A 13,580-nucleotide genomic window follows, 5' to 3' on the forward strand; every position below is an offset into this window, starting at 1 on the left:
TTAAACTATGGTTATATTATTTACCAGTGTTATTTATTAGGAAAAATTGATTTGATATTAAAATGTTGATATATTTTGGGGTGTGGAATGGGTTAACTGAATTTCCATTATTTTCAATGGGGAAGCTCGTTTCTAGATACGAGAAATTTGCTATACCAGTTGAATGCTGGAACGAATTAAACTCGTATCTCAAAGTTCCACTGTAGATATGTAAGCATGTGTATATGCATGTATGCGCATATATGTGTATGAATATACACATACATACATAAAGAATATACACATGCACACACGAGCACCTACATTTAAAAATGCATGCATATTTACAAGGGAAAAAGCAACAAAAATATAAACAATTTCTTGGTTTTATATAAGCATTTCTGCACATTTACAATTTAAATTTTTTTAACTATCTAGTTAATTCAAAATACATGATTTAGTAAAATATAATTCAAATAATTTAAGGTATTTTAGATCAAATACTAATTTTTCAATAAATTGTGTCATGCAAGTCTAATAGTCAACATATCTATCAAGTTTTGACTTCGAAAATTATGTTTAGAGCTGCAGTAATAGTAATAAATTTATTCAAAACTGAAAGTAAAGCATTCTTACTTTAACTATTATTTTCTTTCTTTTTTTTTAATCTTTTAAAACAACAAAATCAAACAAACAAAAAAGAAATGCATTCATGAAAGGACTTAGGACTTACTTATTATTCATGAAACGATATATTTCAGTAATTACAAGTGCATGAAAATTCAGTAGATTTGGAACAAAGTACCTGTGTTTCTATTGCATAAAATTTCCTGTTTTAATAGCACAATATCTTTGAGTTAAAGATTATATATTAAAGCAAATTTATAAAACTAAATTCAAAAATAAGGAATTAAATTATTTTTAGGGAAAACACTAAGCAAATAAAAAAATTTTGAATTTCATAAATAAATGAAAGTTACATGCTTTATTTTTTGGCATAAGGTAGATAATATTTTCAGAACAGATTTCTGAACAATTAGTCATGTTAATATTGCCTTCCTTTTTCCATTAAAAGCTATTTCCTGCTTAATTACAGTATGCTTTAAGATAAATATTAAAACGTTTGAGTAAAAATAATATAACTATAAAAAGGTGAGACACATACAAACAGGAGTGACACAAACAGTAAGAAACAGACTAGTGCACCATTTTTTCAATTTATTGATTTGGTATTCTATGTCATTAACAGTACCAAATCCTGAAAATTAATCATTAGGCACGTACACAAAAGAACAACACATGGAAAATCACATTCCCTACACAGACGCTATTTATAAAATTTTATATAAGTGAAGAAAGTACGAGTATTAAACACTGAAAATATAAAATATTCACTTACTTTCTTCAAATAATTAGTAACATCGATGGATTCAGTCACAAACGCCAATCCACGAACAAACAGTATTCTTTGCGACTTTACCATTCTTTCCGACCGCCATTGCTGACTTCACAAATATCCCGCCACAACCGGAAGTAGAAAGTGTCTGCTTTGCCATTGGTCAGTGAACAAGAATTGAAACGCTTTTTTTTTTCTTTATAATTAAACATATTAAGAAAGCCTCTAAATTAGCATATGAAATACACTTAATTTAGCATTATATAAATTTATATTCACAGCATCTCTGTATTAAGGTAATAATTCAATTTTTCTACGAAAAATAGAAATGTCTGTGTATGCGCATGCTCAGTGTATAAACGTAAATCCGATTAATTTTTATGTTAGCGTAAAATTAACTATGCAAATTTTGAGTTCATTTAACTGGACCCTTGTACTTACTTATTCTGTAGATCTCCATATTAAGAATGTCTTTAACTGTTTCAGGAAAAATATAAAATGTAATATAATTTTTTATTTACATTATTTATTTATTTTTCACTTATATAAAAATTATTAAAATCGCTATATCATTTTCCCCGTACATTAAACAAAATTAAAATATGTTAGCCTCATGTGATTTTTGTAACAAAGATCAAAGGAATTGAAATATATGCAAAATATCAGGAGTCAGCTTGCAATTTCGTAGAGTTATTATTATTATTATTAAATAAAAATATTAGTATATCTTTGATTATTAAACTATTGTTCAAGAAGTTAAACATTTCCAAGCATCTTCTGCTCTATTTATTATTCTATTCCTCGACATGAAAGATTTGCTAGATTATTCCAATTTAATTGCCCACATTTGATAAATTAAATAAGGCGAGTATTGTACCAAACTCAGTAAGTACACAAATTTAATATACAGGTTATTCCAGTTAAATGGGCAATAGGATTTTCATAAAAGAAATTAAATTATGTAAATCAATGTAAGTGTTGATATGAATAAAAATAACAAATTTGATATAAGAAAATAAATAAGTTATTTTGAAATCGTTCAATTAAGAAAATATAATTTTTTGCAAAAATGCACGTAAAAATTTAGCCTCATATATGAATGCCCCTTTTTTCATGTTCGTGGAAAAGGAAAAGAAAGTGAAATGCCAAAAATGCACTAAATATTTTGAATTAATAAACTTCATTTTCAATCTTTTTAGACTTCGTATAATATCCGTGAAAGTGACGAATGAAATATACCATAAAGGCAGTAGTTTCTTTCAGAACATTCGGATTCGTATAATATGCGTAAAAGTGACGAATAAAATATACCATTATGGCGGTAGTTTTTTCAGTACATTCGGATTCGTATAATTTTCGTAAAAATAACGTATGGAAAATAACGATAAAGAGTCAACAGTAACTTCAGCCTTTTTCATTCGTATAAATTTCGTAAAAATAACGTGCAAAAAATACCATACCCTTATTTCACCAAAATTATACGTATATTTTTGGAGACGTGCTGCCTGGGCAGGAAAGAGTTGCTCGCCATAGCCAAAGCTGTAGAACATTTCCATCATTATCTATACGGCAGAAAATTCCTCCTCTGCACGGACCATGCCTCATTAGCCTGGCTTTTAAATTTCAAGAATCTTGAGGGTCAAATAGCCAGGTGGATACAGAGACTCCAAGAATATGACATCACTATCCGTCATCGAAAGAGATCATCACACGGGAACGCCGACGCCCTGTCTAGAAGACCTTGCCCAGAAAGCTGCCGATATTGTTCCAGGGTGGAAGCGAAATACGTGCTGCTGACTCCGGTCGCAAGACAAATTACAACATCAACATCGGCTCATCGAGACTCGTGGAGTGATGATGAAGTCAGGAAAGACCAGCTGGAAGACCGTGACATTAAACCCATACTTGATTTAATAGATTCATCAAACAGAAAACCTACATGGCAGGACATTTCTATCTGTAGTCCTACAACAAAACAATACTGGGCACTCTGTGATTCACTTCACTTTCGAAACGGCGTCTTATACCGGAAATTCGAGTCGGATGATGGGAAGACGCTCCGATGGCAACTGATACTTCCAAGATCCCGGATTCCTGATGTCCTCAAAGAACTACATAAGAGCCCTACAGGAGGTCACTTTGGAATTATGAAGACCTTACAGAGAGTTCGTGAGCGCTTTTACTGGAATAATGCAAAAAATGACGTGCAAAAGTGGTGCCGATCTTGCGATGCCTGTGCAGGTCGGAAAGGACCTTTCTTTCTTTCCACCGACAGCGAGGCAGCCGGTCCACTGGGTAGTTAGCATATCGGCCAGGTAGCCCCGCTGACGGAAATAACTTGAACAAAAGACACACTTATAAATACATATTGTGCTCAAGACGACTGCTGGGGGCAGTGCAAACAAATGCTGGACGAAGACGATAGTGCATGATGGAAGAAGGGTGCATTGCGGGCGTGAAGAACAATTCCAGTTACATATTTACAGAGTAATGGATAGGTGGTTACAAATACTAAAAGTAATAAGAAGTAAAATACTAGAAAGTAAAACAATGCATATAATAAAAAAAGGAAAACAGTGGAAACAATACATAAAATAAGGCAAAATACATAGTTCAAGGTTCATAATTCAAGGTTTACAGTTCAAGAAGATAAATATATACAGGGAATAAGAAAAGCCGAATAAGCTAACTTAAGATAAAATTAGTTCGCTACAGGTACAGAGACTCTGTACCTGTAGCGAGGTATACAGGGGCTGTGCTGGTGACGAGGATGGTGGCTGAGAATTACTCCAGCCTGTCTGAAATTATGCGTGCAGTGTTTATGCAATCGCATATGCGTTTCAATGCATTGCGATTTTTTGAAGTAGCTTCGGCCCATGCATGGATGTGGTTTGCTACTGGTTGCCTAAGATGATATTTAGCGGTCTCTCTGCAAGCGAACAGATAGTGGTCCGGATCACCTACCATCCCGCATGAGCAATGCTCGTTTTCGCGTCGTCTGAAGCGATGCAGGTAAGTCATGAAGGGACCATGTCCTGTTAGATACTGAGTGAAGTGAGACGAGCCAGATTTTAGAAGCCGGCAGACTTTTGGAAAAATTCTGTAAACTCTTCTGCCGGTGGTTTCTGTCTCCCACAGATGTTGCCAACGTTTGAGTAATTCTCTCTCGAGCTCAGCTTTTAAGAACGAACCCGGGAGAGGCACGTCAAGTGTGCGAACGTGGGGGTCAGTTGCTGCTCTTTTGGCTATTGCATCTGCAATTTCATTACCCAGTATTCCAGTGTGGGCAGGTACCCACTGGAGTTCAGGCCTATAGTATTTAGGTGTTCTTAGTAAGAGTTTTTGTATGGCCCTGACGAGTGGATTTTTACTACATTTGCCTTGGATTGCCTGGAGGCTAGAGGCTGAGTCTGAATATATACTGGAATAGTTATTTTCCAGTGCGTAGACAAGTGCAGCTTTTAATGCAATCAGTTCAGCCTGAAAAACTGAGTTGTGGTGCTTAAGCTTTCTTTCCCAGGTCTTTAAGATCTGGTTCCCAAGTAGAACACAGTATCCGCTACCGGTGCCACATTCTCCTTTGGAACCATCGGTGTAGATTGCAGTGGCGTTGAACCACGTTGGTGACCTGCAGTTAATCGAGATAGTGAATTCGGCCGGGTAGCAAGGTGGCTCGGGAATGCTTTGCTCATAGTCAGTATAAACATAAGTCCTATCCCATAAACTTATTGTCTCTTTGAGTCGGAGCACTCGCACTATTGCACTCTCGCGCTGAGCTAAGAGATGCAGAGGCGGTAGTCCTGAAATCACGTTTAGAGCATTAGTGGGCGAGGTTTTATATCCGCGGGTAATGCTCAGGAGGAATGGTCTTTGTGCTGAGCGTAGCAGATTCTCCATTTTAGTAGTGATCGTTATGCCCCACATGGAGGCTCCATGAAGTGCAATACGTTCAGCAACTACAGAGTACCACGTCTTAAGCATCCTCGAAGAAACTCCCCATGTTGGTGCTGCTGTTCTGAGCATGGAATGAAATATCCTGTGAAGTCGTGCCTTGACCTCCTTTAAATGTGGCATCCAAGTCAATGTGTCGTCAATTATAACTCCAAGGTACCTCAAATTTCTGACTATTTTAATATTTTTCCCATGAAGGTTGATGCACGGGGTTCTTCGATGGCGCTTACCTGGACAGATAAGCATACCTTGGGTTTTTGAGTTGGCAATAGTTAACTTATGGTCATTGGCCCATTTGGCCATCTTGTCCATTGCTTGTTGTGCCCTAGTCTCATATGCGTTGCGGCTGTGCCCTTTGGTTACCAGCAAAAAGTCATCCGCATAAGCCAATATTTCCGTGTGAGGATCTGTGTTAAAGAGGGTCAGCGCTGTGTCCGCTACAAGATTCCAGAGCAGTGGACCCAGACAGGATCCTTGAGGACAGCCTCTATTGATGGAACGTGAGTGTACTCCTGCGTCCGTAGTGGCTTGTAAGCGGCGATCACTTAGGTAGCTGTAAATAAGGTCAAAGAGAATCTTAGGGCTACCCATGTCCTGTAATCTCTTCAGTACATCGGGCCACCACAACGAGTCGAAAGCGCCCTGTATATCCACAGAGATAATGAGACTAGGTTGGTTATTTATTCTGTTATTTGCTATTAATTTTCGTAGGTGCTGCAGCGCGTGATCCACCGATTTGCCAGGAATGAAGCCGTATTGTTTGTCATTTATGCTTTGTCCAGACAGGATATAGTGCTTAAGTCTTTGAAGGACGACTCTTTCTAAGTACTTTACCCAAGGCAGGAAGAAGGCAAATAGGCCGGTAAGACGTTGGTACATTAGGGTCTTTTTTCGCTTTGAGGAAGAGCACCACCTCACCAAGTTTCGTGCCGGCTGGGAAATATCTGTTGCGCCAACATGCAGTGATGTAGGCATGCAGTAACTCCGGATGCATACTGTTAATGGCTTGCAGAATGCCATTATCTATCCCATCAGGACCTGGTGCTTTATTGGTGTTTAACGCTTTAACAATGTCGCTTATTTCTTTGGCGTTAGGCAGTGGTTCAAAATCTGTTTTCTTGGTATTGTAATATTGCTCGACGCTGGCTCTGATATTTCTTTGTGCGGGATTATCTGTGTCTGCGTTATCAGGTCTAAAGATATTGTCCAGAATGTGCGCAACTACTTCTGTGCTAGTTGCTGCTCCGTGGCTTATTGTGGCAGTAAGATTAGTAGGTGTAAACATCTTGTCATGTGCAATACGGAAGACAGTTCCGAACTTATTCGCAGTGTTGGTACAGTACTCTTTCCAGGATGAAAACTTCGCTTTTGCAATCTGTCTTTTGTAAGCAGCTCTGGGCTTTCGAAAAATTAGCGAGTGTGTCTCTCTTTCTAAGGGATCCTTGCATGCTTGCATTTTGCGCCTTAGGGCACGGACTTTGCTGCGTTCAGCAGTCAGCGTGGTGCTCCACCAAGGAGTGCATTTCGGGGCTGCGTAATGTTTCCTTTTCAAGACTTTTTCGCACACTGAGAGCAGTGTTTGCATAAGATCTTCATGCATGGCGTCGATGTCTTTACTACTGTTGCAATTGTTACATTGTGCCACGAGACTTTCAATATGGGTTGAAAGTGCATCTTTAAATTTGTTCAGGTTTATATAATTCGTTTTCCATCTGTTCTTTGTTATAAATTGGTGCTCCGAATCTATTCTGAACTCAATGTAGCGATGGTCACTGAACGAGGGAGTTTCGCTAACCTACCAATTGTGAATATTATTAAGAATACCAGTGGTGGCTAAAGTGATATCAGGCCACCCCTGAGCCCTGGTAGTCCAGTATGTAGGAGGGCTGTCGGTGGGGTTGACGACTGCAAGGTTATGAGAAGTGATGAAGTCAAGGACAGGGCAAGCACGTCTGTTTTCCTCTGGCGCACCCCATAGAGGGCTAGCAGCGTTAAAGTCCCCAGCGATTATCTTATTCCTAGTCGGAATCATCATGACTTGTTCCAGCTCCTGGAGTGCAGTGACAATGTCGTGCGAAGGAGGAAAATACACGCTGGTGATGGCAATTTGACCATAAGGCCCTTCCAGTTGTACAGTAACTGTGTAATCTCCTTTATGCATTAGCAGGGGCGTGAGTGGACGATTGTAGGCGATGGCTGCTTGATTGCCTACTGAATGGTAAGTTTTGAAGTTGCTGAATCCTGTGATCCTGTTGTTAATGGAATGAAACTCTTGTAGTGCGGCTGGATCTACATTGTTTTCTAGAATAACCTGGGCTGCATGGACAGTTGCGGCTTGCCTGCGTTGCAAGTTGCTTTGAAGAATTGCAAAACCATGTACTGTACTTGGATATGCAATAGCCTGCTGTTTAGCTACCACTGCGCCGTTGATTTCATTCTGAACAGTTCTGCCTTGTAGGCTTGACATTGTCTTGCACTAGACGGGTGTGTGGTGTCGAAGCTAGTGCCTTTGGATTTATTGTGAGTTGACGCAGTGTGGAGTCTTTGCTTTGCAGTTATCCTGGCTATAAGCTTGTCCACAGTTTACACAGGCCAATGCTGCTTTACAAGAATGACTCAAGTGTCCTAGCCGCTGAGAATTAAAACACCTTGAAACTTGAAAGTATTTTCTGAAAGCACAAGAGCTGAATCCTATAAGAATTCTTCTAAGGTCCTTAATATCCTCGTACAGATTCTGCTGTAGGTCGACGATCCAAGTGTGGCCGATAGTTGTGCGAATAGGATTTCTTGGATGTATTTGTTCTTCACTTGCTGAGGGCACCAGGCTCGCAAAAGCTTCACGTATGTCGTCTGCTGTTGCGGATGGGGGGTACCAAAGACTATTATTGTGAACTTTCTGAAAGAGGGCTCTCTGAGCGTGACTGCTGCTGAGAGTGAGGGCTTTTCCTCAATCGCTTTCCTGAGTGTTTCTATATTTTGTCTGTGGCTGCACCTAATTAAAAGTTCGTTAGAGCGCGTGGGCCGCACTTCTTCAACAGTAATGCCCAGTTCCCTGGCACTAAATTCAGTAGTCAGTTGTGTTCTGACTTGTTCTGGAGTTCTATCTGTTTCTTTTGCTTTTAATAGGAGGACGTGGTCTGATAACTGTTAAGTTGCGCAGTTCGTGCTTTTCTTTTTCTCTTTTTGACTTCGGTAAATGGGGTTTCTTCTGTTTCCGTCTGTTCTGGAAGGTCTTCTGGTGTGGCCGGAACTGTTAAAGAACGATTATCATTCACGCTGAGTTGCTGTTGCAGCAGCTGAATTTTTCCTTGCAGACTTGCACAGTACACTTCTTGTTCTGCAAAAGTATTGCGGATAGAGGTAATTAATGAACCAAGCAGTTTTTTCTCGCTCACGCTGAATTTGCGGCTGTCTCTTGTTTGCATTAAAAATGAATGTAGCTGGTCGGTAAGATGATTGATGGTCTCGATTCTGGAAGCTGGTGAATGGATAGTAGTGGTACGCGTCTCAGCTGGAGGGGAAGCGTTCACATTAATCATAGCACCATATGAGTTTGCATGGGATTTTGGAGTTTGCGAGCTCATTCTAGTGACTAGAAATTATCATGCATAAACAATACAAGTAGGTTTAACTCATCAAGTAATATAATACAAGTAGGTATAACTCAGCACTAGGATGGTAATTGCGTAGAATTATATGCACCGTCGCACTGAGAGATCCTCTCAGTAGGGTACAGAGCCTCGACCGCCAGCCCCTTTAAAAAAGCATATACAGGTAATCTAAGAATGAAACAGTTGGAAGTAACTTAACGTAATTGAACACACTAAATACTATTATAAAAATTGCATAATAAGTATGAGCTAATAGCTCAGAACAAAACATAGGGGAAATGCACAGCGTTAATAAATTATTAAACAGCTACATATAAGATAACCCAATACCAAAAAAATATCAAAACAAAGAATTAATTCAATTATACAAAGTACAATGAAATGAGAGAAAACTACGGAGAACTGAGATACACAATTTACACTCAACACGTACTCAACTCGTGTTATTTACACGAGTATGTTTACACGAGTATTAACACGAGTTATGATGGGCAACATATGCTAGGAATATTCAAATAATATAGAAATTAAAATTATAATATCCGATAGGCACAATGTTTGAGAATTGAAATGTTTAAATTATGATGGTTTCAGCGTATACTAGGCATATTCAAATAACACTGAAATTAAAATTACGATGACCGATAAGCACAATATTTGAGAATTAATATGTTTAAATTATGATAAGTGCAACATATACTAGGAATATTCAAAGAATACAATAATTAAAATTATAATATTCGATAAGCACAATGTTTGAGAATTAAAATGACTATGTAAAGGTACAATAATACAAGACGGACGAGACCACTGAACGTACGTTGCGGAGTTATTGCAAAATTTGCGACACTGTAGATTTTAGCAGAGAGATAGTAAACTGTCGCATGCAAGATGAAAACTCAAAAATGCTCCAATGCAATAAACAATTTTAAAATCCTACCTTATGATAATATACATCTATTCTTCTCTTCATAAGAATCCACAGATAAAACACGCAGATACAAATGTTAACACTGAAAACACAGACACTAATGTGATTACCCGAATTGACTGGGTATTATCTAGTAGCGGAACACGGGATGGCCTTGCCTAAATTCACTCTATAACGCTGTACACACAGATGTAGTCACTAATTTAACTGAAGTTTATTAGTTGTATGTATAGATCGGCTTGCAAAATTCAGACTAGAACACTCTTCCCGCACAGATGTAAACGTAAATTTAGAAGCGTTGAAAAATAATTGCTTGTCATTGAAAAATTTGCTTAAATCACTAAAACAAATTAACTTACTATTTCGTCAAATTTGAATTTTGAGTTGGTGGTGTCCTTTGCTGTGTAAAAAGTTCGAACGAAACTGTATAAAAAGCTAGACTTGGAGTTTTCGAACTAACAGTCCGAATTTCTTCAATTTTAGAAACTTTGGTTCCACTCGATATGCTGTTTATGGGAAAATTAGCTTGGAGGCGCTAAAGTAATTAGCAGCGGAGATATGACTTTGAAAATAAACACTCACTTCCATTTGTTATCTCTCTTTCCTTGGTCGGAAAGGACCAAGGAAACGCAGCCGAGGCAAGCTGCAACGTTACAACGTAGGTGCGCCGTTTGAACGTATCGCCTTTGACATCTTGGGACCTCTGCCACGAACTGCTGATGGTAACAAATGCATACTCGTTGTCATTGATTACTTCACCAAGTGGCCTGAAGCGTATCCTATTCCTTATCAAGAGGCTGTTACAGTAGCTGAGGTGATGATACAGCACTGGATTTCCAGGTTCGGGGTGCCTCTTCAGTTACATTCCGATCAGGGAAGGAATTTTACCTCGGTAGTAATCAAAGAACTATGCAAACTACTCGGCATTGACAAAACCCAAACGACGCCATTACATCCCCAGTCGGACGGCATGGTAGAGAGGTTCAACCGAACCATCCTTAATAACCTCTCATTAGTGGTTTCCAGAAACCAGCAGGAGAGGGACAAGAAATTACCACTCTTTTTACTGACTTACCGCAGTGCTGTTCACGAGACTACCGGCTATTCCCCATCACAGATGCTTTTCGGTCGTGACCTTCGTCTGCCTTGTGATCTATTGTTTGGTCGCCCTCCGGATTCTCCTTCATCGTCTGAGGAATATATTCAAGATCTCCAGGCCCGGTTTGAAGTGATGCACAACTTTGCACGAGAGAGAGTCAAATTGGCGACAGAGAAGATTAAGACCCGCTACGACACAAGAGCTACTGAACATCAATTCCACGAAGGAGACAAGGTGTGGTTGTGGAATCCGACTCGACGGAAAGGACTTTGTCCGAAATTACAGTCACCTTGGGATGGCCCGTACACAGTCCTAAATAGGCTGAATGACGTCGTGGTTCGGATTCGTAAGTCTTCGAACTCTAAACCTAAAAAACCTTCGAACTTTAAAGTCGTTCATTACGACAGGTTAGCTCATTACTATGGCCATAGTATGTAATGTAAATAATTGTAAATAGTATAAGACCATGGTCCTTTTTCTTTTTAAATGTATATTTGATTTGATTTGTATTTAGTATTTGATTTGCCTTTAGTATTTGATTTGCATTTAGTATTTGATTTGTATTTGTTAGCATTTGATTTGTTTTATTTATTGCATTTATTGTTCATGTTGTTCATTATTGTAATGTAATGCTTATTAATGCATGTATGCCACAGTTGTAAGTTTAGCTTCCTGTCCAGGGATTGTACTGCCCGGGACGTGCAGTCCTTGGGAAGGGGGCAGTGTTACGAATTTGGTATTTAAAAAGCTAATGTTAGTTCAATTATAAATTAAATGGTTTTATTTCTCGCGCAATTCAGCGCGTGACGAATATTAAAAGAAAGCTAAGCAGGAAAATTGAAAATACAAGAGCGCGTGCATTAAATAAATAAATATCTCTTTTTGATTTCGAGAAAGTACTGGAAAATTCTAGCGCGTGATTTTAAAATCTTATAAAAGGAGGAAAACATCTCAGTTCGCAGTAGTTGCTTAGTTTGTTGTTGTTTAGAAAACTGCTCTTGTTGATTGTAGCGAATTCGCGGATTAGCGTTCTTTAGCTGTTTTGAATTACGTTCTATTGGACATTTGAGTAGTTAAAAGATAACTACTGTGAGATATTGTAATACTGCATGATAATTTGAGAAAATTCAAGCATTTTTGTTGTGATAATAATAAATTTTTGTTCATTTCTCATCGGACTTGTGCATTCATTTCATAACGAACTCGTACACACGCAACAATACATTACTGAGAGCCTGCAAACGCAAATTGTAAAACAAGTTTTCGAAACAGTACAGTGGTTGGCTTGTTTACACTTAGATGTCCATTGCAATGAAATGTTTCCATGGCGTATTTGAAGGGCTCGATTTCCAATAGCAAGAACTTGGCATCCAAAACATGTCCTCAGCAATCATTCCGCTAATGTCAATGGCAAGCAACTTAATAAGAGAATAAAACTGTGTGCATAACATTTGGCCCATTTCACTTTGGCTGCAAAGAAAGAAAATTTAAATGTTTACCTAACAAACCTAACGGTTTTGGTAAATGCATGACAACAAAATATTCACTAAAACTCGAAAATTGTTTTAATGTTTGGCTCTGAAACCGCCGTACCTTCCACAACGGCGTGGAAAAGACAGTGATCATTGTTAAAAAATACCGCTAGTACTTTTCTAGCGTTCTTACATGTTCACTTACATACACTTTAGTTCTTACATGATTTACGTGTAAATACGGCTGGCTTTTACATTTATTTTTTTCTTCTAAACATTGGTCATTGTCTGCCCATATTTTAAGATTACACGTTAATATATAAAAGTATCATTCAATATATTCATTGACGTATGCGCTCGATTTTTTAATATATGTTGCGGTCACTTTAAATTAATATCTGTATGAGTTAGAGAAATGTAGAAAGCAACAAGCGAATGAAGGACAAGAATCGAAAGATAACTTCTTTGTAACCATTTACAGAAAATGTAATAACTGGTTTAATTGGACTGGGTGATGCAAAATCTTCCATAATTTTCATATTTTGGTATATTGGCTTTAGAGCATGAAATAAAGCAAGCTCAAAATATGACCTAAACGTATTTACTCATGTCATCAACAGTAGCAGTTAGATACTCACCTCTCGGAAGTTATATCAGAGCGTGAAATAAATGAAGCTGGATGTATATAAATTGGCAAGATATAATATCGTTGAAACAAACGTAATTTTCCGGGAAACTTTTATTACAGATCAGGTGGCATGGGCAATCCAATGTAATTCTGAACCCAAATGGCTGTCTGAAAATGGAAATTGTCAGATGCTCGGAAAGAAGAAAAAATTGAAGTCAATCATTAAATCAAGAGCTAACTTTTTCTACATCAAAGAAAACTTTTGACCTAATCTGTAAACGATAGAATATAATCTGTTAGATATAGTCACTTTGTCGACATGGGATTCGGTAAAATAGATGAAAGTTGTAAAATATTTATTCATTTTAATTTACCAGGTATTTTATGGTTACGCATCTTTACTGTGAGTTCTCTCTTACCTCTTCCCTGTCAAAATGTAAACCTTAGTTCGTGCGTATTTAAATGAGGTAGAAAAAGGTAGTATTAAGGGAGGTTTTAGACTAGAACGTGTAC

The sequence above is a fragment of the Stegodyphus dumicola genome, chromosome 11, assembly GCF_044657685.1.
Source record: "Stegodyphus dumicola isolate Sdum_Otavi_A_Nest chromosome 11, ASM4465768v1".
Lineage (NCBI taxonomy): Eukaryota > Metazoa > Arthropoda > Arachnida > Araneae > Eresidae > Stegodyphus > Stegodyphus dumicola.